At 40.4% G+C, this 12,365-nt stretch overlaps 1 pseudogene; it reads left to right on the top strand.

Annotated features, from left to right (window-relative positions):
- The first annotated feature begins 1,032 nt into the window (after window positions 1–1,032).
- LOC102824977 lies at window positions 1,033–2,155 on the top strand (annotated as a pseudogene).
- The last annotated feature ends 10,210 nt before the right edge of the window (window positions 2,156–12,365 follow it).

The raw sequence follows: 12,365 nt of genomic DNA on the forward strand, positions 1-12,365 counted from the left end.
AGAGCTTTTGCAGATAAAGCACTGGAGGAGAGAGAGGGACACAGTGAAAGGGGCTCCTTCACCCCTTTCTCCATCCTTCCCTCCGATCTCTTCATGGTCTTTCCTGCCACATACACTGCAGCAAAGATTCACTTCCCTCTTTCTCCTCACTTTCTGTGCCAATTTCTAAGACTCACCAACTTCCCCTCACATCTATGGCATTTAGCACTTCCGGTTCACGGGAAGAAGCCATGGAAAAATCATTGATATTCCAATAAATGAACCTCTCACAACTTTTATTCAATAATTAAGTAAAAGCTTTCCACAAGTAAGTCAAGATTGCCTAAAGTCACAGAAAATTCAATAAAAATGATTCTGAAGACAATCAATGTGTAAACGAATCATAAAACAGAGGTCAAATCCCACCACTAAGTGACATAAAGCCTCTCAGTTTGGGGCAGTATTTTAAAATGTGAAAGATGAGCAAAGTAGTACTGAATGAAACTTTAATATCTTTCAAAGCAAAAACAAAGCTCAACTTCGTCGCACACAGCAGAAGAAATGTAAAACGTGGATTTTATGATAACCCAACGTGTCAAGGAAAAGCAAAGGACAAAGACAGCCTTCCGTTATTGTGCTGTACGTCTCGGTGTATGACAGAGCTGAAGAGAGAAACCGTATGTCTTACCTCATTCTATTGTGCTTGTTGTTGTTGTTGTTAAGTGCTGTCGAGTCGGTTCCGATCCATAGCGACCCTGTACAAGGTTTCTGAGGCTGTAAATCTTTACCGGAGCAGAGAGCTTCATCTTTCTCCCACGGAGCTGCTGATAGTTTCGAACTGCTGACCTTAAGTTTTGCAGCCCGATTCATAACCACTATGCTACCAGAGCTCCTTCTATTGTGCTTAGAATATCAAAACTGCTCGTTAAAAACTTTGATAAGAGGTTGCTACCAGCTCGGCGTGGCGTGAGGCAGTGTGGGGGCGGCGGGGGCAAAAGGCTGGCCTGCCGCGCGGGTCCCGCCATGTGTCCGGAGCGTGTGCTCTGGCGGGACATGGCGGACTGTGCAGCCTGACGGGCCCTGACGTGGGCAGCCGCTCGTGGTTCCGGTCGCTGACGGGAGCTCGGAGGTCAAGGCCGCTCTGTGAGGCGGGTGGAGCTGGGGCCTTCCCGCCAGCGGCAACCACAACGACACGGAGGCACGTCTCGTCCCGAAACGGACCAGAGGGCAAAACTTTGGAGACAGTTGGTGTGTTTGAGGTGCCAAAACAGAATGGAAAATATGAAACTAGACAGGTTTTTCTTCACAGTGTTTTTGGCTACCGAGGTGTCGTCCTGTTTCCCTGGCAGGCTAGACTGTACTATCAGGATATGGCTTCTGCAGCCAGAGAAAAAGCAGAGAACCCTGCTGGCCATGGCTCCAAGGAGGTTAAACGCAAAACCCACACTTATTATCAGGTGCTGGTCGATGCCCGCGACTGTCCACATATATCCCAGAGATCTCAGACAGAAGCAGTGACTCTCCTAGCTAACCATGATAACAGCCGGGCTCGCTATGCTGTCCCAGGCCTGGACTGTGTCAGCCATGAAGACATCTTCCCGTATACCTCCACTGATCAGGTTCCCATCCAACATGAGCTCTTTGAAAGATTTCTTCTCTACAACCAGACAAAAGCCCCCTTTTTGTGGCTCGGGAGACACTACTGGCCTGGGAGGAGAAGAATTACCTCAGGCTGGATAAAGCTCTCTGATGTCCACCGTGAAACAACCGAGAACATCCGTGTCACCATCATCGCCTTCTACATGGGAATGAGGGAAGCCCAGAACGCCCCCCGTCTACTGGTGACACTACTGTATCCGCTTGGAGAACCTCAACAGTGGCGTGGCCCAGCTCCGGAAGCAGCACTGGACAATATTCAGTCTGTTTGGCACCTTGGGGACAGTGTGAGGCCCCGAGGGGTGGTGGGTAGGGAACCATGTTATGTAAGGAGCAGTTCGCATTCCAAAACAGTAGCCACGTCTCCCTGCAGACTTCCAGTGGGCACATGTGGGGCACCTTCCTCTTTGAGAGATCTGATGGCTCCCACTTTGATGTTTGGATCCCTCCTTTCTGCCTGGAAAGCAATAAAGATGAGAAGACACCGCCCTCAGGCCTTCACCGGTCGGCCCAGGCTTGACCTTTGGAAGGAGAGCCCTCATCCCACAATGGCTGCAGAGCTCTTCTCTCTCCTCATCACGAACCACAGTGGGTCTCATCATCATTTGCACCATTTGTGAGTATTTTGTGGGGAGGTAGCATTTCTCCAGGAGATTCACATAGGACTCCTCCAAGTCTGGCATCCCTATAAGCTCCGCCTACACTGTGTTCCGTAACCTTCCCACCAGGAAGGTTTCTGTTTATTTAGCTGCCATAGAAATTTTTCCTGGCGGTTTGGTCAATAAACCAGGTGCACACCTGGGGAAAAAAAAAAAAAAGGTTGCTACCAATTCTTTTAAGAATATTGTCCCAAATGGATTTTGTATGTGTGTGTGAGAATTACATTTGGATTTTACATTTTTAGCTTGTTTGTTTTGATCTTCTTCCCTTGAGTTATAAAATTAAAAGGGAAATAGAATGGAGAAATGCAAAGGATGAGGTAACTCAACTAACATTGGTAGGTGTCTGTCATGGAGCATGTCATTATGTGGAAAGGGGGAAATCATTTTTATAAAACTTGCTTGTTTTTGTTTTTGAGTCATAGCCAACTGGAGGCACCTAACAACAACAAGAAGAATATTTGCTTTCTCATATCTCTAGAACATCACTATCATTGCACCAGAAAAAACAAACACACAAAAAACACACATGCAAGCAAATTTGATGGCAAAATTATTCTAAGAAAAGCAAATTTCCAAAAAGGAAAATATCTTTGTTTGCTTTCTTTCGAGATTGTTCTAAGAATACTGAGATAATCTGAAATGAGAATGAAAGGAAAGGAAGGAAACATTTAATTTGTATAATTATTTGAAAATCAAACAATATAGGAAGGCGTATTCAATTGCTAACTGCAAGAAGAGTGGAGAAACTTATGAATAATCAACTGTCCTGAGTACTCACATGCACACAGCTTCTCTAATATGCGGAACTGAGAACATAATCTTATTATTATTTTTTTTAATGGTTGGAGCATTACTGAAAAAAAGCAAAATTTAGCCAAGAATAATACAGCAAAGTTTTTAATGTTTTTCTTGACTACAATTTTGATATGAATTGATTCAAAGTGTGTCTTTTAAGCTATTGCTAGGTGCTGTGGAATAGGTTCTGACTCATAGCAACCGCACGTGACAGAGTAGAATGGCCAGATAGGGTTTCCAGGCTATAAGCTTTATGGACTTATAGCAAGAGGTCTTTCTCTTGTGGAGCCAATGGGCAGGTTTTTCGGGTAGACATAAATGATGTTGTTGTTGTTGTTGTGTGCCATCAAGTTGGTTCTGATTCATAGCTAATCTGTATAGGGTTTCTGAGGAGTGATGGGTGAGTTTGAACCAATAACCTCTGCAACTCACTAACCTTGAGGTCAAGTGCTTATTCTATGGTGCTATACCAGCACACACAAGTGATAAGTGTTCCTGGATCTGAGTTTCTACACATACTGTTTAAAATGCTGTTTAAAAGATTTTGTGTTTTTTCTTCCCCTACAACATTTTATTATGACCGTTTTCAAACATAAAGAAAAAATTGAAAGAATTTTAAAGTGAATACTGCTTTTGCTTCACTAAGATTCAACATTAGCATTTTACTGTATTTGTTTTAAGACAGTTACCTGGTCAACTGGCTGATAGAGATACATATTTGTGCCCATTTCAAAGGAAGGTGACCCAACAGAATGCAGAACTCATCCAACAATATCATTAATATCATCTGCAAGTAAATTTTGCTAAAAATCATTCAGAAAAAAAAAAAAATCATTCAGAAAGGACTGCAGCAATATATTGTCAAGGAATTGCCAGAAATTCAAGCCAGATTCAGAGAAGGATGTGGAATGAGGGGTATCATTATTGATGTTAGATGAATCTTGGCTGAAAACAGAGAATACCAGAAAGATGTTTATTTGTGCTTTATGTCTATGCAAAAACATTTGAATGTGTGGATCATAACAAACTATGGATAACATTGTGAAGGATGAGCATTCCAGAACACTTAATTTGGCTCATGAGAAACCTGTACACAGACCAAGAGACAGTTGTTCTAACAGAACAAGGAGATATGGAATGATTTAAAATCAGTACAGGTGTGTGTCAAAGTTGTATCCTTTCACCATACTTATTCATTCAATCTGTATGTTGAGCAAATAATCCAAGAAGCTGGATATTATGAAGGAGAAGTTGGTATCAGGACTAGGAGAAAACTCATTAACAACCTGCTAAATGCAGGTGACACAACCTTGCTTGCTGGAAATAAAAGAACTTAAGACATTTACTGATGAAGATCAAAGACCACAGTGTTTATTACAGAAAGCCTGATTAAAAAAAAAAAAAAGAAAAAAAAATTCTCTAACTGGACCAATTAAAAAAACATCATGCTAAATGGAGAAAAGACCAAAGTTGTCAAAGACTTCAGTCTTCTTGAATCCACAATCAATTCTCATGGAAATGACAGTCAAGAATCAAATTATGTATTGCCTTAGGCAATTCTGCTGCACAAGATTTCTTTAAAGTGTTCAAGAGCAAAGATGTCAGTTTGAGGACCAAGGTGCACCTGACCAAGCCTTGGTATTTTCAAAAGTCTCATACGTATGTGAAAGTTTGACCACGAATGAAGACCAGAAAATTGATAAATTAATATAATTGAATTATGGTGCTAAAGAAGACTATTAAAACTACCATGGATTTCCAGAAGAACAAACATCTGTGTTGGAAGAAGTACAGCCTGAATGCTCCATAGAAGCAAGGATGGCTTTTTAACAACTCATCTCTCCTACTTTTTACGTGTTGTTAGGAAGCACCAGACCCTGGAGATGGACATTACGCTTGGAAAAGTGTAGGATCAGCTAAAAAGAGGAAGAATCCCAATGAGATGGATTGGCACAATAACAGCAACAATGAGATCAAACATAACAACAATTTTGAGGTCGATGTAGGACTGAACAGTATTCCATTCTATTCTGCATAGGATTGCTTTGAGTTGGAGCCAATTGGAGGCACCTAACAACAACAACAACAACAACAACAATATTTGCCTTATCACATCTCTAGAACATCACTATGATTGCAGAAAGCCCCCCTCTGCCATATGCAGTCAGTTCCCACCCCTATGCCCCTCTGCAAAGGCAATGCCTGCTTTGGTTTTCATCCACCTTAGATTTAAAACTTAAATTTAAATGCCACTTGTTGACTTCCTGAATGCTTGTGTTATTTTGAAGTAGTTGGAAATTTTAAAAATAATTCATCTAATGAACATCTGAATTCTAGACAAGAAAATCAGAGCTCATATTCCACATGGAATCACATGCACACAGAATATATGGGGGCTTCAAAAATTTGTGGAAAAATGGAATGAAAATATAATGGAATTTTTCTACAAACCCTTTGAAGCCCCATTGTGTGTCTGTTGTGGTTGTTAAGAGCCTTTGAGTTGGTTCTGACTCACAGCAACCCTGCATAGGGTTTCTGAGGTGCATCTGCTGAACTTGAACTGCTGACATTGCGATTCAAATGGACCTTGCAGTCCAGCATGTTAGCCCCACAGCGCCACACCAGGACTCCCAGGTGATATTTAATATCACTTTGGGTAAGAGTGGTCTTGGTGATGCAAACAGCATGTTTGAATGCTGATTGAAAGATTGGTAGCTAAAATCTGCCCTGAGGCATCTCAGAAAAAAAACCTGGTGATCTACATAGACAAACAGAGGGTCACCATGAGTTGAAGTCAACTCCAATGTAACTGAGTACTGAGTTGGGTGGGACACAATATTCTCCTTAGGACTCAGTTCTTTATTTGTGAATGGAGATATAAATACCAATTCTAGACTTAACCACAGGAATGTTGTGATATAAGGCAAGAACAAGAAGAAACAGTTAAGTATTCTATAGAAGTGTTACATATTCTTCTTATCTGTAGTAGTCTGGAAGAGTATTAATGGAATGTTGCAGGTGCAATCTTGGGGATTATATGCCTTCTTAAACAGTATGATCTTATTTCTTGGAAATTTTGGTAAAATTACATACATATTGACTCGTTATGACATAATTGCATTTTTCTCATTAAAGACATTTAAATCGCCACACTAACAAAGCATGTGAAATCATTAATGTTTACAGTGGTGTGGTTTAATTATAATATGCCTAATTTGAGTCTAAGAAGACTTGAAAATATCATGGCATGGATCAGGTGCACCTTGGTCCTCAAACAGACATCTTTGCCCTTGGACACTTTAAAGAAGTCTTGTAATGGTTATGAATCGGGCTGCTAACCTCAAGGTCAGCAGTTTGAAACTATCAGCTGTTCTGTGGGAGAAAGATGAGGCTTTTTGCTCCCGTAAAGATTTACAGCCTCAGAAACCCTATGCAAGGTCACTATAAGTTGCAACAGACTCTACAGCACACTACCACCACCACCACCACCAATTTTAGTCCGCTTTAATCACTCAAATCAATTTTATTTATTTCAATTGTATTATTTGTTAAATGAATACACACCAAAGATGAAGAAATTGAAGACTTTTACCAACTTTTACAGTCTGAAACTGATCAAACTTGTAATTAAGATGCATTATTAGTTACTGTTTATTGGAATGAGAAAGTTGGAAATGAGAAAGCAGAAATGGTAGTTGGAAAATATGGCCTTGGTGATAGAAATGACTCTGGAGATCGTACAGTAGAATTTTGTAAGACCAACCACTTATTCATTCCAAATATCATTTTTTCAACAACATAAATAGGGACTATACATGTGGACCTCAATGGACGGATTACACAGGAATCAAATAAACTACATTTGTAGAAAGAGCTGATGACGAAGTTCATTATCATCAGTCAGAACTAGTCCGGGGGTAACTGTAGGACAGATCATTAATTGCTCATACACAAGTTCAAGTTGAAGCTGGAGAAAAATGAAAATGTGTCCATGGGAGCTAATGTGTGACCTTGAGAATATCCTATGTGAACTTAGAGACCATCTCCAGAACAGATTTGATATACTGAATACTAATAACTAGAGACCAGACAATTTGTAGGATGACATCAAGCACATCTTGCACAAATAAAGCAAAAGGTCATTAAAAAGACATGAAAAAAATTGAAAGACCAGAATGGATGTTTAGATACTCTGCATCCAAAACTTGCTCTGGAACAAAGAGTAGTTAAAGTGAAAGGAAAAAAGGACGGCATAAAAGAGCTACGAGAAGATTTCTGGACCAAAGCTGTGTGATTTTCAATCACCTCATATGCATGTGAAAGTAGGACAATGAATAAGGAAGATCATAGAATAATTGATATGTTTGAATTGTGGTATTGGAGAAGAATATTAAAAGTACCATGGACCACCAAAAGAACAAATAAATATATGCTGGAAGAAGTACAGCCAGAATGCTCTTAGGAGTGCAGACTTTGAAACTGCCTAATAATGAATCAGGGGAATGAAACTGTGGCGTATTCAGATGTTCCACAGAAAGATAGAGGAAAGTAAGGAAGGAAGAAGTCAGAAATGTGTATAACAGGAACAATCAAATAAGATAGAACTAGCATTGGAAACAATTCAATACCTGCAAACAGAGGTCCAAACAATTAATAATAAAATATCAGAAATGAGCAATAACTGAAAGGTCAAAGAGGTAGAATTGAAGGGATGGAAGCCAGAATCAGTGAGCTTGAAGATAAATCTCTCAATACTGATAAGATAGAAGAGCAAGCAAGGAGCTCTGGTAGCGTAGTGGTTACGACTTGGGCTGTGAACCGCAAGGTCAGCAGTTCGAAACTACCAGCTGCTCCGCGGGAGAAAGATGAGGCTTTCTACTCCCGTAAAGATTTACACCCTCGGAAACCCTGTACAGGGTCGCTATGAGTCGGTTCCGACTCCACGGCACATAACAACAACAACAACAACAGAAGAGCAAGCAGAAAAGCAAATAAAAATATCTGTAGAAAGTCATTAATATTCATGTGAGACAACATGAAGAGGAATAACCTAAGGGTTATTGAAGTTCAATAATCACAGAAAACCATAGAGGAGATATTTGAAGAGCTGCTGGAAGAAAATTTCCCTAGCATCCTGAAAGATGAAAAGATAAGCATTCAAGAAGCTGAACGAACCCCAGGAAGCTAGACCCCAAAAAGAAAATTACTAAGACAAAATCAAACTCTTTAAAATCAAAGACAAGGGGAGAATCCTAAAAGAAGCTAGTGAAAAGAAAAAATGTTATCTATAAAGGCAAGCAAATAAGATTAAACTCTGCTCTCTCAGCAGAAACCATGCAGACAAGAAGGCAATGGGGAGACATGTATAAAACCCTGAAAGAAAAAAACTTCCAACTAAGAATCATCTACTCAGCAAAGCTGTCAATCAAATACGATGGTGTAATAAAAACATTTCAGGATAAGCAGAAGTTAATGGACTTTGTCAAAGCCAACCAAGCGCTTCAAAACATCCAAAGGGAGTGCTTTGGACTGAGAATCAACAAGAACAGACAACAACCAGAGATTGACATATGTGACACCACCACCTGGAACGCAATCAACAGAAGGAAGAGTCATAAACAGAACAAAATTACAATAATAAATTTAGAGATCTGGGAGGTCAGTCTATGATCAAAAAATTACAGTGTGAAAGAAGGGAAAAATATAGGAACAACAATCCAGGTGAGGAGGTCACATAGATTTCAGGATAAAATAAACTGTTTCAAAAGGAGGAAAAATTTAATAGAACATAAGGTAATCTCAAAGAAAATTAATATTCTACAACATATCAAGAAAATGAAAATTCAAGAAGAACATGGAAACTTTAAAACTATGAAGAAAATGGCAAGAAGTAGCATTAAAAAAACCATGAACCCAGCACAGGAAGGCATGCAGAACAAAGAAACCAGCATCACAAAGAAACCCACAAAAGACAAATATAATGACTGCAATTAATTCATACCTATCGATAATTACACTGAATGTCAATGGATTAAATGTACCAGTCAAGAAACAGACATTGACAGAATGGATAAGAAAACAAGATCCTTCAATATGCTGTCTGCAAGAAACACACATTACATACAAAGACAAAAGCAGATTAAAAGTTAAAGGCTGGAAAAAAATATACCAAGCTAATTGCAATAAAAAAGAACAGGAGTGGCAATATTAAGTTCTGATAAAATAAACATTAAGGCAAAAGCCAGCATAATAGAAAGCTCCTTAGAAGTCAGCATGGCCAGACTTTGTCTCTCATATTTTGGACATTATCAGGAGAAGGACATCATGGTCGGTAAAGTGGAGGGTCACTTAAAAAGAGGGAAACCCCAACAACATGGACTGGCACAGTGGCAGCAGCAATCCGTTCAAGTAAAGAAACAATTGTGAAGTTGGTGCAGGACTAGGCAGTGTTTTGTTCTGTTGTGCATGAGTCAGTACCAACTCAACAGCACCTAACACCAACAACAATTTTGGTTTTACCAGTACTAGTGATTGGTGGTTGGTGGTTATGTACCATGGAGTCAGGTCAGACTTATAGTGACCCTATATAGGGCTTCTGAGACTGTAAATCTTTATGGGAACAGAAAGTCTAATCTGTCTCCCCCAGAGTGGCTGGTAGATTTGAACTGCTGACCTTTCAGTTAGCAGACCAACTCATAATTCATTATGCTTATGGGTCAGGTACTGTGCTAAATGGTTGGGAATAAACATCCTGAAGAGACGACATAAATATTTATGTCATGTGAACATTATTTTCCAAATTCTCTTGTGTTACTTTTTGAAGATATATCTTTTTAAGATCTAGCTGTGAATTTCATTATCTGAACTATGGTTTTGTAGGTTCTGGAGTTTGTGTTTACAGCGTCTGCTTTATGGCCAGCAGCCCTTCCTTTGAGTCAGTTCATTTCTCAGTCCCAGGTTTGTTCTCTGCTGAATATCGGAGTCTTTTTCATTTGTTGTTGCTGTTGTTGTTGTTAAGTGCTGTTGAGTCATTTCTGGCATATAGAAACCCTGTATAGGGTGGCACTGTAGTGGATCAGCACTGGATTGTGAACCACAAGGCTGGCAGTTCAAACACACTAGCTGTTCCTTGGAAACCCTATACAGTGTTGCTAAGAGTCAGAACTGACTCGACGGCACTTAACAATAACAAATAGGGTTTCTTAGGAGCATCTGGTAGCTTTGAACTGCTGACCTGTTCTGATCCTACAGTGCCATACCAGGAGTCCATTCCACTTAGTATTTGTTCAATTTCTTTAGCATGAAACAGTTGCACATCTGAGAAACCAGTAGGAAGAATCTGGAATGTGACATTGTCTAAGTCATTAATTCTCATGGTTTAAGGTACTTAAGAATCACTGAAGTCTTGATAAAATTTAGTAGGTCTGAAATTGGGCCCTTGGAGTTCTGGGTGGTTAATGTGCTTGGCTGTTAACCCAAGGTTTGATGTTTGAGTCCCCCCAAAGCCACCTTGATAGAAAAACCTGGTGATCTGCTTCCAAAAACTCAGCCATTGAAACCCTATGGAGAACACATCTACTTGGATACACACGAAGTCACCATTAGCTGGCATCAACTCAGTGGCAACTGGCAAGATCAGGCAAGGTAAGGTAAGGCGGTAGAGCCCAAGTTCTGCTGTCATTGCAAGTCCCAGGTCAGACCTATATTGCTGTTCCACAATCCTCACCCGACTAGCGAGCGTCTCCTATTAGAAAAGAATGGGAACAAAATGTTTCCTAAGCAGAATAGCCTCCTGGAGCAATCTCACCAAGAGCTGGTCAAATTCATCTGCTTTCACATCAACAGGTCAAAATATAATCAGTTTCTTTCTTGTCATTCAGTTTGCCCTGAAGTGTTTGTTCCCCTCTCAGGAAAAATGACTAATACCAAAAGGCTCCTGCTGTCTTAAATCTTAAAGTGGGTAATCAAGAGCGAGGGTTTAGGCAATCATCAGCAAAGGGAGAAATAATAGTGGAAAAAACCGAACTCCCACACTCTTGCCTCACAGCAAGTGGAGAGAAATCAGGGCACCTCTCTGAGGGACAAATAAAAATGTAGCCTTTACCGAGACAATTTCACAATGAATAAAACATTTTAATTAAATTAATATATGTGCTCCCTTCCAAGATAGCAACTCAAAGGGAATACACAAGCAGGCATGTAATCTTGCTGGTGACCACATTGGTCTATCAATAAGGGGTCTATCAATAAGGGGAATTGGGGGAAAAACAGTAGGAAAGCTGTGGGATAAGTTGAGACCACATTCAATAGACTCCTGTCAATCTGAATTGAGAACTGGTTGGCCAGCAGTATGGAGAGACCTGGGGACTCCTGAGCCCAAAGACAAGGACATAGCCACAGAGGACTAGAGCAGAGAGTGAAGTGTCCAGCTGATATGAAGTGAGGGGAGATGCACAAGAATACCCATACTTGCAGATAATACCCATTTGACCTAGCTTCAATGGCTGGATGATCAGAACTCGACTAGAGGAAGAAAGAAGAGAAAAAAATGTGTAATCTGCTATAATTTGATGAACTTGACCTATACTTATGGATGTAGTAGCTCAAAAGAGGGAACAAATCTTTACAGCAAGCATCATTCCCATCCCCTCTGTACTCAGGGTTGACAGGGATGGGCAACTTAGACATTGGCTACCCAAAATTGTTGGAAGGGGGACTACAAAGGCATGAAGTGACTGGCTTACAAGTTTTCAAGAAGGAGCTTAGTTTCAGAGGGTGCAAGGGAAGGTAGAATCTCCACTGAGTGGTTTTCAACCTGTATAGATGGGGCTGGTGAAAGGAGATGCGGATGAGACTCTTGTGATTCAATAGTGAATAATTTGTATCTGGACTGATTGTGATTGTTGCAAATGTAAAGGTAGACACTTTGTAATAAAAAGAGGGGAGTGGTTGAACTTGCAGTTCAGGAGTGGAGGATCCTGGGACCACCAAGGGAGAAGAGCAGAGTGTGGGACCCTATCCAAAGAAGCAACGATACCAGAGATGGAGGAAGAGACAATGACATGGATAGATGGAGTGGCTGGGGACTCTAAACCCAAGGAGGGAGAGGGGCTGTGTGCTGGTGGCCAGGGGTCAGGTTTGCAGGGTATGCCCTTTGGTTGTTTGAATGGTTATTTATTCCTGAGTGCTTTGGTGTACATCCAAAAACAAAAATCAAAACAAAACAAAAAACCAGAGGGAATGGAAGCAAATGCTTAGACCAGACACGCTTTA

This window comes from Chrysochloris asiatica, unplaced genomic scaffold, assembly GCF_000296735.1.
Source record: "Chrysochloris asiatica unplaced genomic scaffold, ChrAsi1.0 scaffold00060, whole genome shotgun sequence".
Taxonomy (NCBI): Eukaryota; Metazoa; Chordata; class Mammalia; order Afrosoricida; family Chrysochloridae; genus Chrysochloris; species Chrysochloris asiatica.